Source organism: Podarcis melisellensis, assembly GCF_964234715.1.
Source record: "Podarcis melisellensis genome assembly, chromosome: 9".
NCBI classification, from domain to species: Eukaryota; Metazoa; Chordata; class Lepidosauria; order Squamata; family Lacertidae; genus Podarcis; species Podarcis melisellensis.
The window spans coordinates 78,843,646-78,855,675 of NC_138541.1; the positions used below are offsets into that span (position 1 = coordinate 78,843,646).

General features: G+C 45.3%; 1 protein-coding gene across 2 annotated transcripts in view; it reads right to left on the reverse strand.

Moving 5' to 3' along the window:
* The window catches only part of LINGO1 (leucine rich repeat and Ig domain containing 1), a 629,635-nt gene that overhangs the window by 535,282 nt on the left and 82,323 nt on the right, over positions 1–12,030 (reverse strand). The window lies entirely within an intron of this gene.

Genomic DNA, 12,030 nt, shown 5'->3' on the forward strand with positions numbered 1-12,030 from the left:
TTTACGTGTCTCCTCTGCACCTCTCCAGGTCTCCCTTCCAGGTCAGCAAGCACAGCCAGACATTCACTGCCTAAAACAAAGCCTGCTCCCTGCCTGTTTTGCAGCCTCATGTTGGGCTTATCAGCTTCAACTGCTAAAGAGAAGGATTTCAATTGACCAGGCAAAGTCATTTAGAAGTTAATAAATGCTAAGGGCAGGTCTACAAATCACACTGTCCAGGATGTGACCTGGGCAGAAGGTTTAACAAGGTAGCAAGAGGGATTTTATTTAAAAGCCATTTATCTGGAAAGGCCCAATGCAAAAGAGCTACACAACTCTTTTGGAAAACAATGCTGCTAAACATTGAACTGTGCAAGACATGATCTGGAACTGCTGGTTTGGACTTTGACAAGAATTGAATCTCCACAAACCTTGTAGGGGCAGCAGAGGAGCTAGGGGCTGATCCACACAAAATGAGTGATTGATGTCTTCAATATACAGGCCAGCCTGTATCATAGAATTGTAGAGTTTGAATGCACCCCAAGGAATAGCAATTTAAAAATTCAGAATTAAAAACATATTAAACTGTTAGGATATTTCCGTTCCACCTTAAAAGGGAGCAGGCTTGTGAGTCACAGAGTCTGCGTATTTCCTGTTCTCAGGATGTTTATGTTTGCTATTGCTTTCGTTTTCTCTCTCTGCGCCAGAACACGCTAGCAGGCAGTCACATTTGTTCTTTGTTCTGACCAACGCTGAATAAACATTCTAAATGATACCCTCCTGAGTGCAACTTTCGCTGTGTGAATTCTGCTGACAGAGTGTGCATCAGCCCAGGAATGCGGCAATCTATTTCTGGAGCTCATGCCGCTAATTGCTGATACTGTATCTACGGGAGATCGATGGATGTCTGGAGACGACGTGGAGGTAATGATGGCCTTTGTCTCCCTGGCAGTATCCCAACAACAGGTTATGGGCCCAGATTCACGGCACTTACAGGGGAGTAAGACTGCGACAGACTGCTGAGGTATGTGTTGGAAACTCGAAAGCAGAGGCTTTTCTGAATGCCGCGGCAAAGAGCCTTTGATGTCCAGCAGGGCTAAGTTGGTCTGGGAGCTGAGCCAAGAAGGCTTCGTGATTAATGGGAGCCAATATAATGAGTCTTTGAGGTAAAGAGAGAGACTCGGGCTCAAGGAAAAACCTGAAATGGAGTTTTTCCAAGCGTCTAAAGCTGCTGAATGCCCAAAGTTTAATGGGAAAAATTATCAAACCTGGGCATAATGGTGTGAGAGTTTGCTGCGTCAGTATGGAGTATGGCATACTGTGTCTCAAGCCCCTCCAGTTCCTCTGACAGAGAAATGGGAGGCCCAGAATTCGAAGGCCATAGACCTAATCGTCTTATCCGTCTCTCTGGAGGAAATAAAAACGCTAGCTGGAAACACGACTGCACGTAAGATGTGGAATGCTTTGAAGAGAGCTTATCTGCCAGTCATCCCAGCTCAGAGTCTGAATGCCCAGAGTGTGAATGCATCGGAGGTCCTGGCTGTTTCCCAGAATGCGAGTGAATGCAGGGATGCTGAGGGCACCGGTTGCAAGCTGCAGGGGGAGCAGACTGTGATGTCATCCCAGGCAGCATTCCAGTCTCCAGGGGGAGCCAAGGAGTCGGCAGCGGAGAGCTGTTTCTCATGGGAACCAAGGTCATTGCCTTTGCAGAGGCCGGAAGGCCAGAGGTAAACAGAGCAAGATGCCTGCAGATGGCCAGGAGCGGGGGGGGGGGGCAAGCAGCAAAAGCCCGTGCCAGGGAAAAACAAAGCTTTGTTCGCTGGCACTGCTTCACCAAAGGCTAAAGGCAAGTCTGATGGCCAGGAGCAGGGGGGCAAGCTGCAAAAGCCCACGCCGGTGGAAAACAAGGTTTTGCTTGCCAGAAAAACTGCTCCAAAGGCTAGAGCCAGGTTTATTGTTGACTCAGGCGCCAGTCGTCATTTATCAAAGGATAGACACCTGTTTATCTCCTTCACACCTCAAGACGGAGAGATCCACCTGGCTGATGGAAGGACGTTGCAAATTGCAGGAGAAGGGACTGTTAAACTTGCAAGTTTGCATACAACCATCAGTTCCAGGAGCTGCGGACAATTTGCTCAGTGTCCCACAGCTGACTGGGTGTGGTTTTGAGATTTCCTTCAAGAGGAGTGTCTGTGTCATCAGGAAAGGCAAAGAGGACATTTTGCATGCAAAGTTTATGGATGGCTTATTCTGTATAACTTATGATGACAATGCTGTTATGTCTAATGTTGATTCTTGTTGCGTTGCACAAACTAACAAGGTTCTTCTTGCAGGATGCATTCATGAAGCACATCGAAGATTTTGTCACATGTCTTGACAAGCGCTGGCCAAGATGCCTGGGTTGGTTGAAGGTTTGAACATCAAACCTTGTAAGTATCACATGAAATGTATATCTTGTGCAGAGAACAAGGTGAAGGTTGCTCCAAAAGGCAAGGAGTCTAGCAGGCAGGCTTCCAAACCCTACCAGCTAGTGCACGCAGACCTGGTTGGGCCACTTGTGCCCTCTTTGGGAGGAGCAAGGTACTTCATGGTTCTAATTGATTCTTTTTCTAGGTACATTCATGTGTTTATGCTTGAGCAGAAATCGCAAGCATTCCCTAAGTTCAAGGCATTCTGTGCTTGGTTGGAGAATGTTCGTGGTAAACGTATCGGCTGTCTCTTTACCGATCGGGGCGGGGAGTTCACTTCTCAGCAGTTTGAAGCTTTCCTGACTGAGAAGGGAATCCAGCATGACTTGTCAACGCCTAGATCGCCATGGATGAATGGACTTGCGGATTGAGCGAACCAAACTTTGCTTCAAGGCCTAAAAACCTTGTTGCATGATGCCAACCTCCCTGAGAAGTTTTGGGGGGAAGCTCTGTCGACGTTCACTTATTCCTATAATCGCAGACTGTCATCACCTATTGGTTGTACTCCGTATGAGAAGATGTTTGGAAAAAACCCGAACGTCAAGCACATGAGAATCTTTGGTTCTGACATGTGGGTACACTCCCCACAACGCAACAAGCTTGGGAAGCGTGGGGCACATGTTTTGTTCATGGGGTACGAAAAAGGTGCATACAGGGTATGGATGACTAACTCTAAGTCCATTAAATTCACCAAGAGTGCTGAGTACAATCCTAAGTGGGGGGGGGGATGTGGGAATTTTCCAGAGTTACCCAGAGGAGGATGAAGGTGATGTGAAAAAGGCAGATGATGTTGAGGAAGCTGAGGATGATGATGATGATGATCAGAGTTCGGATTCCAGTTCAGTTGGTAGCGCTGCTGCTGGTGTCAGTGACAGTGATGACACAGCAGACTACAAGAGCGCAAAGGCCTCAGTCAGACCATCTGATGCGTCTGACAATGAACTGGAAGAACCACTGTTCACCATTGGTCACTTTTCTCCTAAGAAGGAGGAGATGAGTCCAGAAGACTTGCGTCTGGTTCGCAGGTCTGAAAGGGCGACCAAAGGCAGACCTCCGAAGAGATTTGCTGATGAGTTTGCTAAGACGGCAACTGCTGTTCTTAGTAGCTCAGAGAAGGTGTGGGAACCTTCAAGCTTCAAAGAGGTTCAGGAGTTAACCTCTAAAGATGCTGAGCCTTGGCTTAATGCCATGAAGGCTGAAGTTGATTCCTTGAACAGGAACCAAACTTGGGAACTGGTACCGGTAGTCCCAGGAATGAGACTGGTTGGCAGCAAATGGGTCTTCAAGGCCAAGACAGACCAGAATGGCAAGGTTGTCAGACACAAAGCCAGATTGGTTGCCAGAGGTTTTTCACAGGTACCAGGACAGGATTACCACGAGACCTACTCGCCCACAGTCAAATATGAGAGCATTCGACTGATGCTCAAGATCGCTGCAGAGGAGAAACTGCATGTTTCCCATCATGACATTAATACAGCTTTTTTGTACGGGATTTTGGGGGAGGAGTTGTATATGCTTCCACCTGATGGAATGCAGATACAGAAGGGAATGGTCTGTAAACTGCAGAAATCCTTATATGGTCTCAAGCAGAGTGCCAGGTGTTGGAACACAAAACTCACTGAGACGTTGCTTTCTCTAGGTTTTCACCAGGGCAAAGCTGATCCATGTGTGTTTGTCAAGGAGGAGGGGCAAAACAAACTGTATTGTTTATGTTTTGTTGATGATCTTCTGATGTTTTGGAAGAATCAGGCTTTTTACCAAAGCACCCTAGCTCAACTGAAGGAGCACTTTGACGTGAAGGATCTTGGTGAGGTATCCAACTATCTTTCTCTGCAGGTGGAGAGGGAGCAAGCAGGTAATTTTCTGGTACACCATACACAGAAAATTGCTGATGTATTAACCAGGTTGAATTTGGTTGATACAAACCTAGCAGACACACCGATGGTGACAGGTTACCAGGTAGACAGTACTGCTGAAGCGTTTTCTGACACTACGCTGTACAGATGCATTCTAGGCAAGTTGAATTTCATTGCTAGATGCTCAAGACCTGACATTGCTGTAAGCACTAACCTGCTTAGCAGACATGCTAATAATCCTACTGTTCAGGATTGGAAAGCTCTGAAGTGCATAGCCCGCTACTTGAAAGGGACTATGCACTACAGGCTGAGGTTCACCAGTCAGAAGACTGGAGGTCTTGAAACCTTTGCAGATATTAGTTTTGGAAGTGACACCACGGATGGTACAAGCACTTCTGGAGTGTGCTACATGTACAACCACTGTCTGTTTGACTGGTTGTGCAAAAAGCAGACGACAGTGAGCCTAAGTTCCTGTGAAGCAACAACAATTTCCTTTATTCGACCGATAGTCAGAAATAAAACATTACACAATACTTATAAACTATAACATCATAGGGGTACATAAGTAAGGTAGGGCCACAGTACTAGACCTCTCACAGATAACCCACATCAAAGCATTCAGTTATATGTTTCCGACACTTGAGTGCCAGGAAAAGGAATTTAGCCACTGACAAAGTTGTTTTTCCAGAAGACTCATTTAGCAGATATGCTGTCTGCTCTCCTCTTTGTCGGGAACTGAGCTGGGGTAAGTATGGAGTTATAAGATACTGTCTTAAATTGTTGTAGAAGGGACAGCTCAGTAAAATGTGCTCTGTGGATTCTACCTCACCCAATGCACAGTGGCATAGTCTCTGGTCATATGGGACTCCTCCATATCTTCCCTTCAGAACCGCCGAGTCAAGAACATTCAGCCTAGCCGCAGTAAATAGTCTGCGGTATTCCACGTAGTGGATATCCGCCAGGTAGCGAGCTGGAGCAGCCCAATACAACTGCTCCCCCAGAAACAACCCAGGTTTCACACGGGCTATGTCCTCCTGTCTGGCAATATCCCTTAATCTTTGGGCGATCACCACCTTTGCGTGGCTATACGTCATGGACTCTATATAAAGGGAGGACAACCCGCACTTCTGCACTTCCTCCACTATCTCCCCTTCCCATGGAGATTTAAAGTTATCCCTCAGAATCAAGGGGGCCAAACCCACCTGTCTGAAACAGAGCTTGAGCCATAGCCATAACTTCCCTTACAGGTCCACATACCTAAAGGCTTGACAACCAGTTTCCAATCTCATGATCGCGCCTGCCACGGAGGGGGGGATCCTAAGTATGGCCCTGAGGAATTGGGTTTGGATAGATTCCAATTTTTCAAAGTCCCTACGTGAGCCCAAGGCAATGCCCACCAGCAGAAGAGGGAGGACTTTCATTTTAAAGAGTCGCAAGGCAACTTTGACAGTTTGTGCCTGTTTCTTGGAGTACAGGGTTCTAATCACCAAGGCTGCTTTGGATGCGTTTGAGGCTATGTATTCTCTGTGCGCCAAGAAGGACCTATTTGATCTTACAACCTGACCCAGGTATTTGAAGCAGCTGACCTGCTCTAAAGGAATACCATTAATTGACCATAAATTAGGTTTCAATCGAGCAGCAAAGACCATTATTTTGGTCTTGGCATAATTTAGTTGGAGCTCGCGTTGGGTCTCATATTCATGAAGAGCTTGAAGCATCCTCCTTAGTCCGATGGGGGAGGTAGCTAATAGGGCGGCATCGTCCGCATACAGTAGGACATTCAAGGCTCGTCCTGCCAGTTTTGGTGGATGGAAATCAGCATTTGCCATATGCACCACTAGCGAATTAATATAGAAATTAAACAGAGCAGATTGTGAATGGTTGATGCAACTGTTTAAGGACATCGGGGTTTCTGTGAAATGTCCTATACAAGTGTATCAAGACAATAGATCCTGTTTGGCTTTGCTGAACTCAGAGAGTTGCAAGCAAAGAACCAGGTGCTTGCAGATTAAGCTACATTGTGTAAGAGAGTGTATTCAGAAAGGACTGATTCAGGTGTCCTACATGGCAGGAAATGAAATTCCTGCTGATCTGTTGTCTAAGGTTGTTAACGGAGAACAACTTAAGGTTTACGTACAGAGGTTGCAATTGGGTTGAACCACAGGTACTACAGGTTACACGGAAAGGGGGAGGATGTTAGGATATTTCCGTTCCACCTTAAAAGGGAGCAGGCTTGTGAGTCACAGAGTCTGCGTATTTCCTGTTCTCAGGATGTTTATGTTTGCTATTGCTTTCGTTTTCTCTCTCTGCGCCAGAACACGCTAGCAGGCAGTCACATTTGTTCTTTGTTCTGACCAACGCTGAATAAACATTCTAAATGATACCCTCCTGAGTGCAACTTTTGCTGTGTGAATTCTGCTGACAGAGTGTGCATCAGCCCAGGAATGCAGCAATCTATCTCTGGAGCTCATGCCGCTAATTGCTGATACTGTATCTACGGGAGATCGATGGACGTCCGGAGACGACGTGGAGGCAGTGATGGCCTTTGTCTCCCTGGCAGTATCCCAACATAAACGTCTTAGTTACACATTAGTTACTTTATTTACTATGAGTGTGAACATGGCTGGGAAGAAGAGGTCTGGAGGGTGGCAACATGAGAACAGTGCTTCTCTGCAGTGCTCCCCACTTGTGGAATCCTCTTCCCAGGGAGGTTCATCCTGCACTTTCATTATACACCTTTAGGCATCAGACAAAAAATTCATCTTCAACCAGTCCTTGGCTGGCCAGTCCTTTTTTCTAGAAAAATAAGTGCTGGTTCTCAACATGAAGTTGTTGCAGTAAGTGCCACACTTCTTGACAACAACAACAAAGAGGTGTGTTTATGAGAATGGGGTGTCATGGGTTGAGTTTGGTTCTTGCTTTTATATACTATATACTATGTATTTTGTGTTTTTATTTTGTTTTTATATGTTGCTGAACAGGACAGCGTCACAGGGAAACATTTTGTTGCAGGTTACACTTCCAAGAAAGATGACTCTGAGCATGTGCAGAATCTAAAGCAGAGACAGGATAGTTGTGGGGCCTTCCTGGTACTGCTGGACTGCAACTCCCACCAACCCTGACCCCAGACCATGCTTGCTGGGGTGAGGGGAGCTGGAGTCCAGCAATGTCTGGAGGGCCCCACAGCTTCCTCCCCCCGATCTAAAGCAGGCATAGGCAAACTCAGCCCTCCACATATTTTGGGACTACAACTCCCATCATTCCTAGCTAACAGGACCAGTGGTCAGGGACGATGGGAATTATAGTCCCAAAACATCTGGATGGCCGAGTTTGCCTATGCCTGATCTAAAGGGTCTGGACAGAATAAATGCTGCTGAGTGACTGTAGCCACATCGTAACAGCCTCAAAACAGCCGAATGGGGTGACCTTTCCATTTGTAAATAAGCAACTATGACAACAGAGGCCAGCCCCCAATGCTTCTGGGAAGCCAAACCTTCCTTCGCAGGCTAAAAACACATGTTTCCACATTCTTGGAGAAACGACTGCCTCTGTCTCTCCCTCCAGGACCCACAGTGAACCAAATCAAGAAATTGCCTCTTTAGCTGAAGTGAAAAATCACTGAAAAGGAGGCTTCAGAAATGAACAGCTGGATCTAGTTTGTAAAGGAAGAACTCAAAGGCACTCAAATAAAGATTCTTGGAGGAGAACAGGACACAGGAGGAAAGTGCTCTTAAAGAGAACTATGGGGCTTCCAGCAAGGTAGTTAACCTCTTGCTCTGAGATGACTTGCCTTGGAGCCTTGACTGTGAATCTGCACCTGTCTACACACACTCATCTCGTAAATGTGAATGTTAATAGAGGGTTTACTCTTGGATTAGGGACTCCATGTACGGCCAACCTGCAGCATGGCTTCATGTTGATGAGCTGGATCAGGATATTGACATGCTGAAACATGTGCAGAGAAGGGCAACCATGTTGACCAAAGGCCTGGAAACCAAGCCTCATGAGGAATGGTTTAAGGAACTGGGTATGTTTAGAGAAGAGAAAGCATAAAAGGTGATGTGATGGCCAGCTTCAAATATCTGAAGAGCTACAACACAGAAGATGAAACAAGTTTATTTTCTGCTGCTCCAGCGGGAAGGACCCAAACCACTGGATTCAATTGACAATAAAGAGATTCTAACCACACATCAGGAATAATTTTCTGTATGTAAGAGCTGTTCAACAGTGGAATGGATTGCATCGGAAGGTGGTGGACCCTCCTTCATCGGAGGTTTCTAAACAGCGGTTGGATGACCATGACAGAGGGATTCTTTACCTGTGATTCTTGCATTGTAGTGGTTTGGACTGGATGACGCTTGGGATCCCTTCCAGCACTACAATTCTATGATTCTGTGTGTGAGGAAAGGGAAGTGTTCTCTTCTGTATGGATTTTCCCAAGGAAAATCAAGAATGCACAATGGAATTGACTTTCATCCATGTGCATAGTGTGCACTGCTACAAGACTTCGGTGCATCTTCATCATATGTGTTTGAGTGCATGAATATTTTAACACAGGAAAGAAGGAAGTACCTTAAGCATGCCCCCCCCCCGCTGCTACCTCTGAGGGAGTTTTAGAGCATTGCAAAAACAGACAGGGCCTTTTCAGTGCTGGTTCCCTGGTTCAGGAATCCTCTCTCCAGTGAGATTTTCCTGGAACCATCATTAGCATCCTTTTGATGGCCAGTAAAATCTCCTCTCCTAAGCATTATGGTGATTTTGCTCTTTATTGGTTTTACATTTTTTTTTTGCTGTTTTACTGAGTTGGGTTCAAAGACCCTGCACTTAAAGCCTAAGAGATATGGGCACACAGAAATGTCTGTGATATCAAGGACCTGTTCTCTGGGATTGCATGCACAGTTCCTCAACTTTACTGGGCAAAAACTGTTGGTAGTTAGCAGGCAATTGAGCATGACAGAAATATCAAGGCAAGGGGTTATCACTGCTTGTGCCTGTATTGAAGCCATTAAGCAAACTTGCTGGGTCCAAGAGCAAGCATCCAACATAATCTCTATCACAGCCCCTCTTTTCCAGAACATATTGTTAATGCACCATTGCTATTGCTTCTGTTTCTGTCTTGCTTTATGACATGGCAGCGCTCCAGAATATTCTATTGATCTTGACACTGTCACTTAAGATAACCAAGAGGTCCAGTGCTGAGTTCTCATTCTTTACCCCAACAGCTGCAACAGCCTAGGCCCACTTTAGCAACAGCAAAGCAAACAGCAGGCTGCTTTGTCATATGGCACCTAACACATCCCCAAACATAAGCTCCTTTGAGCCCCTTTGGCTTGCAGGAACAGGACGATGAGCAGGTACTGGGGGCAAAGCTCAGCATGTAGGACCACCCATATCTCCATCTTGCTGGCTACAGGAATCAAAGAGTCTCCTCCTTGCTTCATTATCAAACTGCTCCACCCATCCCCACCTTTCCTCCTTCCCAAGGATCCCAAGATGGCCAGCAACAAAGTAACAAAACAATGCAACTATTTTTTTAAAAAATATAAACAGGTTAAAAATGCCTAGAAAGCAGTCTATTTTTTTAAAAAAACAACTGCATGTAAAAACGTTTTTAAATAAATAAATAAATTGCATCATACCCTCAATCTACTAATCTCAAGGTTGCTGGGAACTTTAAGGCCGTGCAGCATGAAGAGTGAACACCACACACTATGGTCAAGAATTTCCTCAAGCTTCTGGCTGTGACAGCAGCTCCGAATTGTGGAGACCTCCATCCCATGGAATAGGAAGAAATCAGTCAGGCACCCACTACAAGCTAATGGAATTCCCTCCATTGACAAGTACTATGAATGCAGGTAACATGAAATTGATTTAAAGATTATCAGCCAAGGAGCTAAACAGCTGTGACTAAAATGCTCCAGCCTGGAGAATGACTCAGTGTTAAGGGATCAAAAAGGGGAGCATCCAAAATGGGAGAAGTCACCTAGCTGTGCATATCAGAATGTGGCACTCAGATGATAAAGCTCTGTGGCCAGGAGGCTCAGAGGATCATTCTGCAGGACATCAGTATGAATTGCAAAAAGGAGAAAAGAAGAAAAAGAAGATTAATGGAGGTGAAAAAATATCAGCTCTAAGAGCAACGTACAGTATTATCACATCTTACACACATTTCACTAATTCCATGCATGCATGGGTTTTCTGCCATGAAAATAGCTTTTAAGTTCTCTGACTATGGCACCCTCCAGATCTTGTAGTAGCACTTGCTAGTACAATTAATTTTAAACCACCCTTTCTCCCAAAGGATCTCAGGATGGTTCACAAGATAGTCAAAGGAAACCTACAACCAACATTTATAAAATATTAAGCCTCATCATAATCACAACCCAGCAACTGACAAAAATAGCAACTAATTTGTTTCATGTGTTACCAAGCTCCCAAAGGAAAACATGTGTTTTTAACTGACAATGCACAGCTGTCAGCAAAGGGAGGGGGCAACATTGTCAAGTGTAAGGAATTCTGCAGCTGAGGTGCCGAAACTGAGAAGGTGCCAAAACTGAGAAGGCCCTGTCCAGAAGGCTATGCCAACTCCCATCTCCCCTGACGACTGGGACATGCCAGCTGGGCTGCCAGGAGAGCCATTCCATCAGCAAGTGTTGAGTGGAATGAGGAACTGATCCTGGCCCTATTGCCATGCCAATCCCACTTTCCTACTGTTAGTCAATAAATATTTGGCCCAATTCTCACCCAACACCTGGTGTCCCATTTCAGTTAATTTTGCCGATCATTCTGTTTTCACAGAATGCACCTGCCTGGGCAATAATTCACATAAGCTTTAAGAGACACCATGCTTCAAAATGGTGTGGGTGAGCAGAAAGATGATGTGACGATTTTGCTCTAGGTACACCAGGTAAGCTTCACAAGAGAGAATTTTCCATAGCCAGGGGGCCACAACAGAAAAGGTTCTCTTTCATGTTGCCACCCTCTGCACTACAGACAGAGGGGAGAGAAGGGCCTCAGTTGCTGTCTAGATGGCACACATGGAAAGAGATATCCCTTTAGGTGACTGGTGAGGGGTCACTTCTCTGAAGTTTTCTGCTTTTAAGGAACAAATACAAAATGTGCTTAAGTGGGGAAAGCCTAATATACATTTTTTAAGGGAAGATGCATAAATTTAAAATGAGAATATTTCTGCAGGTTTTTAATATAAAAAATACATAAATGGGACAGAATGGATTTATGACTGAAACTGAAATGGACCAGAAAGAGATGGATCCATCCATCCCCAGTAAAGTGTGATGGGTTTTCCTTATTTCAAACGTTAAAGCTACAACACAAGCAATGAACAAGCTTGGTAAAACTCATAATGCAGGCAGACTATTTCCCAAAGGAATAGCTTCATGGTGAGGTCCCCTTGCATAGGTTTGCCTGTATGTTGCCTGTAGTTCTTGGGTGGATGAAATTTTAAATAAATTAAATGATACACAGGTTACAGTGGAGGGAAAAGAAAAAGCATTCTCTCACTTTGAAACAAAGAGCAGGATGTCTCCATTACTCAAAAGGACACAGTTCTGCCTTGCCGGCAGTCCTGAGCAGCTCCCACTTTCACCTATTCATAAGGCTATTAACCCAGATTGAGTGTAGTCAGGGATGTCACAACCAACCACATACTAACATTCCCAGAAGAAGGGAAACCACTGAAACAGGAATACGAAAGGAAATGATGCTAA